This window comes from Schistocerca americana, chromosome 10, assembly GCF_021461395.2.
Source record: "Schistocerca americana isolate TAMUIC-IGC-003095 chromosome 10, iqSchAmer2.1, whole genome shotgun sequence".
Taxonomy (NCBI): Eukaryota; Metazoa; Arthropoda; class Insecta; order Orthoptera; family Acrididae; genus Schistocerca; species Schistocerca americana.
The window spans coordinates 16,023,308-16,039,506 of NC_060128.1; positions in this window are offsets into that span (position 1 = coordinate 16,023,308).

The following is a 16,199-nucleotide window of genomic DNA, read 5'->3' on the forward strand; positions in this document are numbered from 1 at the left end:
CTAGTTATAGATTACGATGCTTCACTTCAGGTTTACTGTATCCCTTGGACCTTCTTATTGACGATGAAACACAGAAATTGCATCGGAATTAAATACAAAAGGCACAATGCCGACTTAAGTACTCTCTATGTTTTGAACCATTTCTGTGACACTAGTTATAGATTCCGATGCTTCACTCCAGGTTTACTGTATCCCTTGGACCTTCTTATTGACGATGAAACACAGAAATTGCATCGGAATAAAATAGAAATGCATAAGGCCGACTTAAGGACAAGAAAACTGTCTCTTCTTACTGTCTATGTTTTGAAGTATTCCTGTGACACAAGTTATGGATTCCAATGCTTCACTTCAGGTTAACTGTATCCCTCTGACCTTCTTATTGACGATGAAACACACATATTGCACCGAAATTAAATACAAAAGGCACTATGCCGACCTAAGTACAAGAAGACTGACTCTTCTTACTGTCTATGTTTTGAACCATTCCGTTGACACTAGTTATAGATTACGATGCTTCACTCCAGGTTTACTGTATCCCTTGGACCTTCTTATTGACGATGAAACACTGAAATTGCATTGGAATTAAATAGAAAAGGCGCAGTGCCGACTTAAGTACAAGAAGACTGACTCTTCTAACTGTCTATGTTTTGATCCATTCCATTGACACTAGTTATAAATTCCGATGCTTCACTGCAGGTTTACTGTATCTCTTGGACCTTCTTATTGACGATGAAAGACTGAAATTGCATCGGAATTAAATACAAAAGGCAAAATGCCGACTTAAGTACAAGAAGACTGACTCTTCCTACTGTCTATGTTTTGAACCATTCCCGTGACACCAGTTACAGATTCCGATGTTCCACTTGAGGATTACTGTATCCCTCTGACCTTATTGACGATGAAACACAGAAAATGCATCGGAATTAAATACAAAAGGCACTATGCCGACTTAAGTACAAGAAGACTGACTCTTCTTACTGACTATGTTTTGATCCATTCGTGTGACACTAGTTATAGATTGCGATGCTTCACTTCAGGTTTACTGTATCCCTCTGACTTTCATATTGACGATGAATCACAGAAATTGCATCGGAATTAAATAGAAAAGGCACAATGCCTACTTAAGTACAAGAAGACTGACTCTTCTGACTGTCTATGTTTTGAACCATTCCTGCAACACTAGTTATAGATTCCGATGCTTCACTTCAGGTTTTCTGTGTCCCTCTGACCTTCTTATTGACGATGAAATACTGAATTTGCTTCGGAATTAAATAGAAAAGGCACAATGCCGACATAAGTACAAGAAGACTGACCCTTCTTACTGTCTATGTTTTGAACCATTCCTGTGACACTAGTTATAGATACCGATGTTTGACTTCTGTTTTACTGTATCCCTTGGACCTTATTATTGACGATGAAACACAGAAATTGCATCGGAATTAAATACAAAAGGCACAATGCCGACTTAAGTACAAGAGACTGATTCTTCTTACTGACTATGTTTTCAACCATTCCTGTGCCACTAGTTATGGATTACGATGCTTCACTTCAGGTTACTGTATCCCTTGGACCTTCTTATTGACGATGAAACACAGAAACTGCATCGGAATTAAATTCAAAAGGCACAATGCCGACTTAAGTACAAGAAGACTGACTCTTCTTACTGTCTATGTTTTGAACCAATCCTGTGACACTAGATATAGATTCCGATGCTTCACTTCAGGTTTACTGTATCCCTTCGGTCCATCTTATTGACGATGAAACACAGAAATTGCATCGGAATTAAATACAAAAGGCACAATGCCGACTTACGGACAAGAAGACTGACTCTTCTTACTGACTATGTTTTGAACCATACCTGTAACACTAGTGATAGATTCCGATGCTTCACTTCAGGTTTACTGTATCCCTCTGACCTTCTTATTGACGATGAAACACAGAAATTGCATCGGAATTAAATACAAAAGGCACAATGCCGACTTAAGGACAAGAAGACTGACTCTTCTTATTGACTATGTTTTTGAACCATTTCTGTAACACTTGTTATAGATTCCGATGCTTCACTTCAGGTTTACTGCATCCCTTGGACCTTCTTATTAATGATGAAACACAGAAATTGCAACGGAATTAAATACAAAAGGCACAATGCAGACTTAAGTACAAAGAGACTGACTCTTCTTACTGACTATGTTTTGAACCATTCCTGTGACACTAGTTATAGATTCCGATGCTTCACTTCAGGATTACTGTATCCCTCTGACCTTCTTGTTGACGATGAAACACAGAAATTGCATCGGAATTAAATACAAAAGGCACAATGCCTACTTAAGTACAAGACGACTGATACTTCTTACTGACTATGTTTTGAACGATTCCTGTGACACTAGTTATAGATTCCGATTCTTCACTTCTGGTTTACTGTGTCCCTCTGACCTTCTTACTGACGATGAAACACTGAAATTGCATCGGAATTAAATAGAAAATGCACAATGCCGACTTAAGTACAGGAAGACTGACTCTTCTTACTGTCTATGTTTTGAACCATTCCTGTGACACTAGTTATAGATTCCGATGTTTGACTTCAGTTTTACTGTATCCCTTGGACCTTCGTATTGACGATGAAACACAGAAATTGCATCGGAATTAAATACAAAAGGCATCAGGCCGACTTAAGGACAAGAAGACTGTCTCTTCTTACTGACTATGTTTTGAACCATTCCAGTGACACAAGTTATAGATTCCGATGCTTCACTTCATGTTTACTGTATACCTCTGACCTTCTTATTGACGATGAAACACAGAAATTGCACCGTAATGAAATACAAAAGGCACAATGCCGACTTAAGTACAAGAAGACTGACTCCTCTTACTGTCTATGTTTTCATCCATTAGATTGACACTAGTTATAGATTCCGATGCTTCACTGCAGGTTTACTGTATCTCTTGGACCTTCTTATTGACGATGAAACACTGAAATTGCATCGGAAATAAATACAAAAGGCAAAATGCCGTCTTAAGTACAAGAAGACTGACTCTTCCTACTGTCTATGTTTTGAACCATTCCTGTGACACTAGTTACAGATTTCGATGCTCCACTTCAGGTTTACTGTATCCCTCTGACCTTATTGACGATGAAACACAGAAAATGCATCGGAATTAAATACAAAAGGCACAATGCCGACTTAAGTACAAGAAGACTGACTCTTCTTACTGACTATGTTTTGAACCATTCCTGTGACACTAGCTATAGATTCCGATGCTTCACTTCAGGTTTACTGTATCCCTCTGACCTTCTTGTTGACGATGAAACACAGAAATTGCATCGGAATAAAATACAAATGCATAAGGCCGACTTAAGGACAAGAAAACTGTCTCTTCTTACTGTCTATGTTTTGAACCATTCCTGTGACACAAGTTATGGATTCCAATGCTTCACTTCAGGTTAACTGTATCCCTCTGACCTTCTTATTGACGATGAAACACACATATTGCACCGAAATTAAATACAAAAGGCACTATGCCGACTTAAGTACAAGAAGACTGACTCTTCTTACTGTCTATGTTTTGAACCATTCCGGTGACACTAGTTATAGATTACGATGCTTCACTCCAGGTTTACTGTATCCCTTGGACCTTCTTATTGACGATGAAACACTGAAATTGCATTGGAATTAAATAGAAAAGGCGCAGTGCCGACTTAAGTACAAGAAGACTGACTCATCCTACTGACTATGTTTTGAACCATTCCTCTGACACTAGTTATAGATTCCGATGCCTCACTTCAGGTTTACTGTATCCCTCTGACCTTCTTATTGACGATGAAACACAGAAATTGCACCGTAATTAAATACAAAAGGCACAATGCCGACTTAAGTACAAGAAGACTGACTCTTCTAACTGTCTATGTTTTGATCCATTCCATTGACACTAGTTATAAATTCCGATGCTTCACAGCAGGTTTACTGTATCTCTTGGACCTTCTTATTGACGATGAAAGACTGAAATTGCATCGGAATTAAATACAAAAGGCAAAATGCCGACTTAAGTACAAGAAGACTGACTCTTCCTACTGTCTATGTTTTGAACCATTCCTGTGACACCACTTACAGATTCCGATGTTCCACTTGAGGATTACTGTATCCCTCTGACCTTATTGACGATGAAACACAGAAAATGCATCGGAATTAAATACAAAAGGCACTATGCCGACTTAAGTACAAGAAGACTGACTCTTCTTACTGACTATGTTTTGATCCATTCGTGTGACACTAGTTATAGATTGCGATGCTTCACTTCAGGTTTACTGTATCCCTCTGACTTTCATATTGACGATGAATCACAGAAATTGCATCGGAATTAAATAGAAAAGGCACAATGCCTACTTAAGTACAAGAAGACTGACTCTTCTGACTGTCTATGTTTTGAACCATTCCTGCAACACTAGTTATAGATTCCGATGCTTCACTTCAGGTTTTCTGTGTCCCTCTGACCTTCTTATTGACGATGAAATACTGAATTTGCTTCGGAATTAAATAGAAAAGGCACTATGCCGACATAAGTACAAGAAGACTGACCCTTCTTACTGTCTATGTTTTGAACCATTCCTGTGACACTAGTAATAGATTCCGATGTTTGACTTCTGTTTTACTGTATCCCTTGGACCTTCTTATTGACGATGAAACACCGAAATTGCATCGGAATTAAATACAAAAGGCACAATGCCGACTTAAGTACAAGAGACTGGATCTTCTTACTGACTATGTTTTGAACCATTCCTGTGCCACTAGTTATAGATTACGATGCTTCACTTCAGGTTACTGTATCTCTTGGACCTTCTTATTGACGATGAAACACAGAACTTTCATCGGAATTAAATACAAAAGGCACAATGCCGACTTTAGTACTGTCTATGTTTTGAACCATTCCTGTGACACTAGTTATAGATTCCGATGCTTCACTCCAGGTTTACTGCATCCCTTGGACCTTCTTATTGACGATGAAACACAGAAATTGCATCGGAATTAAATACAAAAAACATAAGGCCGACTTAAGGACAAGACGACTGACTCTTCTTACTGACTATGTTTTGAACCATTCCTGTGACACACGTTATAGATTCGGATGCCTCACTTCAGGTTTACTGTATCCCTCTAATCCTTCTTATTGACGATGAAACACAGATATTGCACCGGAATTAAATACAAAGGGCACAATGCCGACTTAAGTACAAGAAGACTGACTCTTCTTACTGTCTATATTTTGAACTATTCCATTGACACTAGTTATAGATTCCGATGCTTCACTCCAGGTTTACTGTATCCCTTGGACCTTCTTATTGACGATGGAACACTGAAATTGCATCGGAATTAAATAGAAAGGGCGCAGTGCCGACTTAAGTACAAGATGACTGACTCTTCTTACTGACTATGTTTTGACCCATTCCTGTGACATTAGTTATAGATTTCGATGCTTCACTTCAGGTTTACTGTATCTATTGAACCTTCTTATTGACGATGAAACACAGAAATTGCATCGGAATTAAATACAAAAGGCAAAATGCCGACTTAAATACATGAAGACTGACTCTTCTTACTGTCTATGTTTTGAACCATTGCTGTGACACTAGTTATAGATTCCGATGCTTAACTCCAGGTTTACTGTATCCCTTGGACCTTCGTATTGACGATGAAACACAGAAATTGCATCGGAATTAAATACAAAAGGCACAAAGCCGACTTAAGGACAAGAAGACTGACTCTTCTTACTGACTATGATTTGAACCATTCGTGTGACACTAGTTACAGATTCCGTTGCTTCACTTCTGGTTAACTGTATCCCTCTGACCTTCATATTGACGATGAAACACAGTAATTGCACCGGAATTAAATACAAAAGGCACAATGCCGACTTATGTACAAGAAGACTGACTCCTCTTACTGTCTATGTTTTGAACCATTTCATTGACACTAGTTATAGATTCCGATGCTTCACTCCAGGTTTACTGTATCCCTTGGATATTCTTATTGACGATGGAACACTGAAATTGCATCGGAATTAAATAGAAAAGGCACAGTGCCGACATAAGTACAAGAAGACTAACTCTTCTTACTGACTATGTTTTGAACATTTCCTGTGACACTAGTTATAGATTCCGATGCTTCACATCAGGTTTACTGTAACCCTCTGACCTTCCTATTGACGATGAAACACAGAAATTGCATCGGAATTAAACACAAATGGCACAATGCCGACTTAAGTACAAGAAGACTGTATCTTCTTACTGTCTATGTTTTGAACCATTCCTGTGACACTAGTTATAGATTCCGATTCTTCACTCCAGGTTTACTGTATCCGTTGGACCTTCGTATTGACGGTGATACACAGAAATTGCATCGGAATTAAATACAAAATCACAATGCCGACTTTAGTACATGAAGACTGACTCTTCTTACTCACTATGTTTTGAACCATTCCTGTGACACTAGTTATAGATTCTGATGCTTCACTTCAGGTTTACTGTATCCCTTGGACCTTCCTATTCACGATGAAACTCAGAAATTGCATCGGAATTAAATCCAAAAGGCACAATGCCGACATAAGTACAAGAGGACTGACTTTTCTTACTGTGTATGTTTTGAACCAATCCTGTGACGCTAGTTATAGATTCCGATGCTTCACTTCGGGTTTACTGCATCCCTTGGACCTTCTTATTGACGATGAAACACAGAAATTGCATCGGCATTAAATACAAAAGGCACAATGCCGACTTAAGTACAAAAAGACTGACTGTTCTTACTGACTATGTTTTGAACCATTCCATTGACGCTAGTTATGGATTCCGATGCTTCACTTCAGGTTTACTGTATCCCTCTGACCTTCTTATTGACGATGAAACACAGAAATTGCATCGGAATTAAATACAAAAGGCACAATGCCGACTTAAGTACAAGAAGACTGACTCTTTTTACTGACTATGTTTTGAACCATTCCTGTGACACTAGTTATAGATTCCGATGCTTCACTTCAGGTTTACTGTAACCCTCTGACCTTCTTATTGACGATGAAACACAGAAATTGCATCGGAAGTAAACACAAATGGCACAATGCCGACTCAAGTACAAGAAGACTGTATCTTCTTACTGTGTTTGTTTTGAACCATTCCTGTGACACTAGTTATAGATTCCGATGCTTCACTCCAGGTTTACTGTATCCGTTGGACCTTCTTATTGACGGTGATACACAGAAATTGCATCGGAATTAAATACAAAAGGCACAATGCCGACTGAAGAACAAGAACAATGACTCTTCTTACTGACTATGTTTTGAACCAGTCCTGTGACACTAGTTGTAGATTCCGATGCTTCACTTCAGGTTTACTGTATCCCTCTGACCTTCTCATTGACGATGAAACACAAAAATTGCACCGGAATTAAATACAAAAGCCACAATGCCGACTTAAGTACAAGAAGACTGACTCTTCTTACTGTCTATATTTTGAACCATTTCATTGACACTAGTTATAGATTCCGATGCTTCACTCCAGGTTTACCGTATCCCTTGGACCTTCTTATTGACGATGAAACACTGAAATTGCATCAGAATTAAATACGAAGGGCAAAATGCCGACTTAAGTACAAGAAAAATGACTCTTCCTACTGTCTATGTTTTGAACCATTCCTGTGACACTAGTTATAGATTCCAATGCTTCACTTCAGGTTTACTGTATCCATCTGACCTTATTGACGATGTAACACAGAAATTGCATCGGAATTAAATACAAAAGGCATAAGGCCGACTTAAGTACAAGAAGAATGTCTCTTCTTACTGACTATGGTTTGAACCATTCCTGTGACACTAGTTATAGATTCCGATGCTTCACTTCAGGTTAACTGTATCCCTCTGACCTTCTTATTGACGATGAAACACAGTAATTGCACCAGAATTAAATACAAAAGGCACAACTCCGACTTATGTACAAGAAGACTGACTCTTCTTACTGTCTATGTTTTGAACCATTTCATTGACACTAGTTATAGATTCCGATGCTTCACTCCAGGTTTACTGTATCCCATGGACCTTCTTATTGACGATGAAACACTGAAATTGCATCGGAATTAAATAGAAAAGGCACAGTGCGGACTTAAGTACAAGAAGACTAACTCTTCTTACTGACTATGTTTCGAACCTTTCCTGTGACACTAGTTATAGATTCCGATGCTTCACTTCAGGTTTACAGTATCCATTGGACCTTCTTATTGACGATGAAACACAGAAATTGCATCGGAATTAAATACAAAAGGCAAAATGCCGACTTTAGTACATGATGACTGACTCTTCTTACTGACTATGTTTTGAACCATTCCTGTGACACTAGTTATAGATTCCGATGCTTCACTTCAGGTTTACTGTAACCCTCTGACCTTCTTATTGACGATGAAACACAGAAATTGCATCGGAATTAAATACAAAACGCACAATGCCGACTTAAGTACAAGAGGACTGACCCTTCTTACTGTCTATGCTTTGAACCATTCCTGTGACACTAGTTATAGATTCCGATGTTTGACTTCTGTTTTACTGTATCCCTTGGACCTTCTTATTGACGATGAAACACAGAAATTGCATCGGAATTAAATACAAAAGGCACAATGCCGACTTAAGTACAAGAGACTGAATCTTCTTACTGACTATGTTTTGAACCATTCCTGTGCCACTAGTTATAGATTACGATGCTTCACTTCAGGTTACTGTATCCCTTGGACCTTCTTATTGACGATGAAACACAGAAATTTCATCGGAATTAAATACAAAAGGCACAATGCCGACTTTAGTACTGTCTATGTTTTGAACCATTCCTGTGACACTAGTTATAGATTCCAATGCTTCACTTCAGGTTTACTGTATCCATCTGACCTTATTGACGATGAAACACTGAAATTGCATCGGAATTAAATAGAAAAGGCACAGTGCGGACTTAAGTACAAGAAGACTAACTCTTCTTACTGACTATGTTTCGAACCTTTCCTGTGACACTAGTTATAGATTCCGATGCTTCACTTCAGGTTTACAGTATCCATTGGACCTTCTTATTGACGATGAAACACAGAAATTGCATCGGAATTAAATACAAAAGGCAAAATGCCGACTTTAGTACATGATGACTGACTCTTCTTACTGACTATGTTTTGAACCATTCCTGTGACACTAGTTATAGATTCTGATGCTTCACTTCAGGTTTACTGTATCCCTTGGACCTTCTTAATGACGATGAAACACAGAAATTGCATCGGAATTAAATACAAAAGGCACAATGCCGACTTAAGTACAAAAAGACTGACTCTTCTTACTGACTATGTTTTGAACCATTCCATTGACGCTAGTTGTGTATTCCGATGCTTCACTTCAGGTTTACTGTATCCCTCTGACCTTCTTATTGACGATGAAACACAGAAATTGCATCGGAATTAAATACAAAAGGCACAATGCCGACTTAAGTACAAGAGGACTGACTCTTCTTACTGACTATGTTTTGAACCATTCCTGTGACACTAGTTATAGATTCCGATGCTTCACTTCAGGTTTACTGTAACCCTCTGACCTTCTTATTGACGATGAAACACAGAAATTGCATCGGAATTAAATACAAAACGCACAATGCCGACTTAAGTACAAGAGGACTGACCCTTCTTACTGTCTATGCTTTGAACCATTCCTGTGACACTAGTTATAGATTCCGATGTTTGACTTCTGTTTTACTGTATCCCTTGGACCTTCTTATTGACGATGAAACACAGAAATTGCATCGGAATTAAATACAAAAGGCACAATGCCGACTTAAGTACAAGAGACTGAATCTTCTTACTGACTATGTTTTGAACCATTCCTGTGCCACTAGTTATAGATTACGATGCTTCACTTCAGGTTACTGTATCCCTTGGACCTTCTTATTGACGATGAAACACAGAAATTTCATCGGAATTAAATACAAAAGGCACAATGCCGACTTTAGTACTGTCTATGTTTTGAACCATTCCTGTGACACTAGTTATAGATTCCGATGCTTCACTCCAGGTTTACTGCATCCCTTGGACCTTCTTATTGACGATGAAACACAGAAATTGCATCGGAATTAAATACAAAAAACATAAGGATAACTTAAGGACAAGACGACTGTCTCTTCTTACTAACTATGTTTTGAACCATTCCTGTGACACACGTTATAGATTCCGATGCTTCACTTCAGGTTTACTGTATCCCTCTAATCCTTCTTATTTACGATGAAACACAGATATTGCACCGGAATTAAATACAAAGGGCACAATGCCGACTTAAGTACAAGAAGACTGACTCTTCTTACTGTCTATGTTTTGCACCCTTCCATTTACTCTAGTTATAGATTCCGATGCTTCACTCCAGTTTTACTGTGTCCCTTGGACCTTCTTATTGACGATGGAACACTGAAATTGCATCGGAATTAAATAGAAAGGGCGCAGTGCCGACTTAAGTACAAGAAGGCTGACTCTCCTAACTGACTATGATTTGACCCATTCCTATGACATTAGTTATAGATTTCGATGCTTCACTTCAGGTTTACTGTATCTATTGAACCTTCTTATTGACGATGAAACACAGAAATTGCATCGGAATTAAATACAAATGGCACAATGCCGACTTAGGTACATGAGGACTGACTCTTCTTACTGTCTATGTTTTGAACCATTGCTGTGACACTAGTTATAGATTCCGATGCTTCACTCCAGGTTTACTGTATCCCTTGGACCTTCGTATTGACGATGAAACACAGAAATTGCATCGGAATTAAATACAAAAGGCACAAAGCCGACTTAAAGACAAGAAGACTGACTCTTCTTACTGACTATGTTTTGAACCATTCGTGTGACACTAGTTACAGATTCCGATGCTTCACTTCTGGTTTACTGTATCCCTTGGACCTTCCTATTGACGATGAAACTCAGAAATTGCATCGGAATTAAATCCAAAAGGCACAACGCCGACGTAAGTACAAGAGGACTATCTCTTCTTACTGTCTATGTTTTGAACCAATCCTGTGACACTAGTTATAGATTCCGATGCTTCACTTCGGGTTTACTGCATCCCTTGGACCTTCTTATTGACGATGAAACACAGAAATTGCATCGGAATTAAATACAAAAGGCACAATGCCGACTTAAGTACAAAAAGACTGACTCTTCTTACTGACTATGTTTTGAACCATTCCATTGACGCTAGTTATGGATTCCGATGCTTCACTTCAGGTTTACTGTATCCCTCTGACCTTCTTATTACCGATGAAACACAGAAATTGCATCGGAATTAAATACAAAAGGCACAATGCCGACTTAAGTACAAGAGGACTGACTCTTCTTACTGACTATGTTTGAACCATTCCTGTGACACTAGTTATAGATTCCGATGCTTCACTTCAGGTTTACTGTATCCCTCTGACCTTCTTATTGACGATGAAACACAGTAATTGCACCGGATTTAAATACAAAAGGCACAATGCCGACTTATGTACAAGAAGACTGACTATTCTTACTGTCTATGTTTTGAACCATTTCATTGACACTAGTTACAGATTCCGATGCTTCACTCCAGGTTTACTGTATCCCTTGGACCTCCTTATTGACGATGAAACACTGAAATTGCATCGGAATTAAATAGAAAAGGCACAGTGCCGACTTAAGTACAAGAAGACTAACTCTTCTTACTGACTATGTTTTGAACCTTTCCTGTGACACTAGTTATAGATTCCGATGCTTCACTTCAGGTTTACTGTATCCATTGGACCTTCTTATTGACGATGAAACAGAGAAATTGCATCGGAATTAAATACAAGAGGCACAATGCCGACTTTAGTACATGAAGACTGACTCTTCTTACTGACTATGTTTTGAACCATTCCTGTGACACTAGTTATAGATTCTGATGCCTCACTTCAGGTTTGCTGTATCCCTTGGACCTTCCTATTGACGATGAAACTCAGAAATTGCATCGGAATTAAATCCAAAAGGCACAATGCCGACATAAGTACAGGAGGACTGACTCTTCTTACTGTCTATGTTTTGAACCAATCCTGTGACACTAGTTATAGATTCCGATGCTTCACTCCAGGTTTACTGTATCCCTTGGACCTGTTTATTGACGATGTAACACAGAAATTGCATCGGAATTAAATACAAAAGGCACAAAGCCGACTTAAGGACAAGAAGACTGACTCTTCCTACTGACAATGTTTTGAACCATTCGTGTGACACTAGTTACAGATTTCGATGCTTCACTTCTGGTTTACTGTGTCATTTGGACCGTCTTATTGACGATGAAACACAGAAATTGCATCGGAATTAAATACAAAAGGCATAAGGCCGACTTAAGTACAAGAAGAATGTCTCTTCTTACTGACTATGATTTGAACCATTCCTGTGACACTAGTTATAGATTCCGATGCTTCATTTCAGGTTAACTGTATCCCTCTGACCTTCTTATTGACGATGAAACACATTAATTGCACCGGAATTAAATACAAAAGGCACAATGCCGACTTATGTACATCTAGACTGACTCTTCTTACTGTCTATGTTTTGAACCATTTCATTGACACTAGTTATAGATTCCGATGCTTCACTCCAGGTTTACTGTATCCCTTGTTCCTTCTTATTGACGATGAAACACTGAAATTGCACCGGAATTAAATAGAAAATGCACAGTGCCGACTTAAGTACAAGAAGACTGACTCTTCTTACTGACTATGTTTTGAACCTTTCCTGTGACACTAGTTATAGATTCCGATTCTTCACTTCAGGTTTACTCTATCCATTGGACCTTCTTATTGAAGATGAAACACAGAAATTGCATCGGATTAAATACAAATGGCACAATGCCAACTTTAGTACATGAAGACTGACTCTTCTTACTGACTATGTTTTGAACCATTCCTGTGACATTAGTTATAGATTCTGATGCTTCACTTCAGGTTTACTGTATCCATTGGACCTTCCTGTTGACGATGAAACTCAGAAATTGCATCGGAACTAAATCCAAAAGGCACAATGCCGACATAAGTACAAGAAGACTGACTCTTCTTACTGTCTATGTTTTGAACCAATCCTGTGACACTAGTTATAGATTCCGATGCTTCACTTCGGGTTTACTGCATCCCTTGGACCTTCTTATTGACGATGAAACACAGAAATTGCATCGGAATTAAATACAAAAGGCACAATGTCGACTTAAGTACAAAAGAGATTGACTCTTCTTACTGACTATGTTGTGAACCATTCCATTGACGCTAGTTATGGATTCCGATGCTTCACTTCAGGTTTACTGTATCCCTCTGACCTTCTTATTGACGATGAAACACAGAAATTGCATCGGAATTAAATACAAAAGGCACAATGCCGACTTAAGTACAAGAGGACTGACTCTTCTTACTGACTATGTTTGAACCATTCCTGTGACACTAGTTATAGATTCCGATGCTTGACTTCAGGTTTACTGTAACCCTCTGACCTTCTTATTGACGATGAAACACAGAAATTGCATCGGAATTAAATACAAAAGGCACAATGCCGACTTAAGTACAAGAAGACTGTATCTTCTTACTGTCTATGTTTTGAACCATTCCTGTGACACTAGTTATAGATTTCGATGCTTCACTCCAGGTTTACTGTATCCGTTGGACCTTTATATCGACGGTGATACACAGAAATTGCATCGGAATTAAATACGAAAGGCACAATGCCGACTTAAGAACAAGAAGATCGACTCTTCTTACTGACTATGTTTTGAACCGTTCCTGTGACACTAGTTGTAGATTCCGATGCTTCACTCCAGGTTTACTGTATCCCTCTTACCTTCTCATTGACGATGAAACACAAAAATTGCACCGGAATAAAATACAAAAGCCACAATGCCGACTTAAGTACAAGAAGACTGACTCTTCTTACTGTCTATATTTTGAACCATTCCATTGACACTAGTTATAGATTCCGATGCTTCACTCCACGTTTACCGTATCCCTTGGACCTTCTTAATGACGATGAAACACTGAAATTGCATCAAAATTACATACGAAAGGCAAAATGCCGACTTAAGTACAAGAAGACTGACTCCTCTTACTGACTATGTTTTGAACCATTCCTGTGACACTAGTTATAGATTCCGTTGCTTCGCTGCTAGTTTACTGTATCCCTTGGACCTTCTCATTGACGATGAAACACTGAAATTGCATCGGAATTAAATAGAAAAGGCACAGTGCCGACCTAAGTACAAGACTGACTCTTCTTACTGACTATGTTTTGAACCATTCCTGTGACACTAGTTACAGATTCGGATGCTTCACTTCAGGTTTGCTGTATCCCTCTGACCTTCATATTGACGATGAAACACAGAAATTGCATCGGAATGAAATAGAAAATGCACAATGCCGACTTAAGTACAAGAAGACTAACTCTTCTTACTGTCTATGTTTTGAACCATTCCTGTGACTCTAGTTATAGATTCCGATGCTTCACTTCAGGTTTACTGTATCCCTTGGACCTTCTTATTGACGATGACACACAGAAATTGCATCGGAATTAAATACAAAAGGCATAAGGCCGACTTAAGTACAAGAAGAATGTCTCTTCTTACTGACTATGATTTGAACCATTAATGTGACACTAGTTATAGATTCCGATGCTTCACTTCAGGTTAACTGTATCCCTCTGGCCTTCTTCTTGACGATGAAACACAGAAATTGCACCGGAATTAAATACAAAAGGCACAATTCCGACTTAAGTACAAAAAGACTGACTCTTCTTACTGACTATGTTTTGAACCATTCCATTGACGCTAGTTATGGATTCCGATGCTTCACTTCAGGTTTACTGTATCCCTCTGACCTTCTTATTGACGATGAAACACAGAAATTGCATCGGAATTAAATACAAAAGGCACAATGCCGACTTAAGTACAAGAGGACTGACTCTTCTTACTGACTATGTTTTGAACCTTTCCTGTGACACTAGTTATAGATTCCGATGCTTCACTTCAGGTTTTCTGTATCCATTGGACCTTCGTATTGACAATGAAACACAGAAATTGCATCGGAAATAAATACAAAAGGCACAATGCCGACTTTAGTACATGAAGACTGACTCTTCTTACTGACTATGTTTTGAACCATTCCTGTGTCACTAGTTATAGATTCTGATGCTTCACTTCAGGTTCACTGTATCCCTTGGACCTTCCTATTGACGATGAAACTCAGAAATTGCATCGGAATTAAATCCAAAAGGCACAATGCCGACATAAGTACAAAAAGACTGACTCTTCTTACTGTCTATGTTTTGAACCAATCCTGTGACACTAGTTATAGATTCCGATGTTTCGTTTCAGGTTTACTGCATCCCTTGGACCTTCTTATTGACGATGAAAAACAGAAATTGCATCGGAATTAAATACAAAAGGCACAATGCCGACTTAAGTACAAAAAGACTGACTCTTCTTACTGACTATGTTTTGAACCATTCCATTGACGCTAGTTATGGATTCCGATGCTTCACTTCAGTTTTACTGTATCCCTCTGACCTTCTTATTGACGATGAAACACAGAAATTGCATCGGAATTAAATACAAAAGGCACAATGCCGACTTAAGTACAAGAGGACTGACTTTTCTTACTGACTATGTTTTGAACAATTCCTGTGACACTAGTTATAGATTCCGATGCTTCACTTGAGGTTAACTGTAACCCTCTGACCTTCTTATTGTCGATGAAACACAGAAATTGCATCGGAATTAAATACAAAAGGCACAATGCCGACTTAAGTACAAGAAGACTGTATCTTCTTACTGTCTATGTTTTGAACCATTCCTGTGACACTAGTTATAAATTCCGATGCTTCACTCCAGGTTTACTGTATCCCTTGGACCTTCTTATTAACGGTGATACACAGAAATTGCATCGGAATTAAATACAAAAGGCACAATGCCGTCTTAAGAACATGAAGAATGACTCTTCTTACTGACTATGTTTTGAACCATTCCTGTGACACTAGTTATAGATTCCGATGCTTCACTTCAGGTTAACTGTATCCCTCTGACCTTCTTATTGACGAAGAAACACAGAAATTGCACCGGAATTAAATACAAAAGCCACAATGCCGATTTAAGTACAAGAAGACTGACTATTCTTA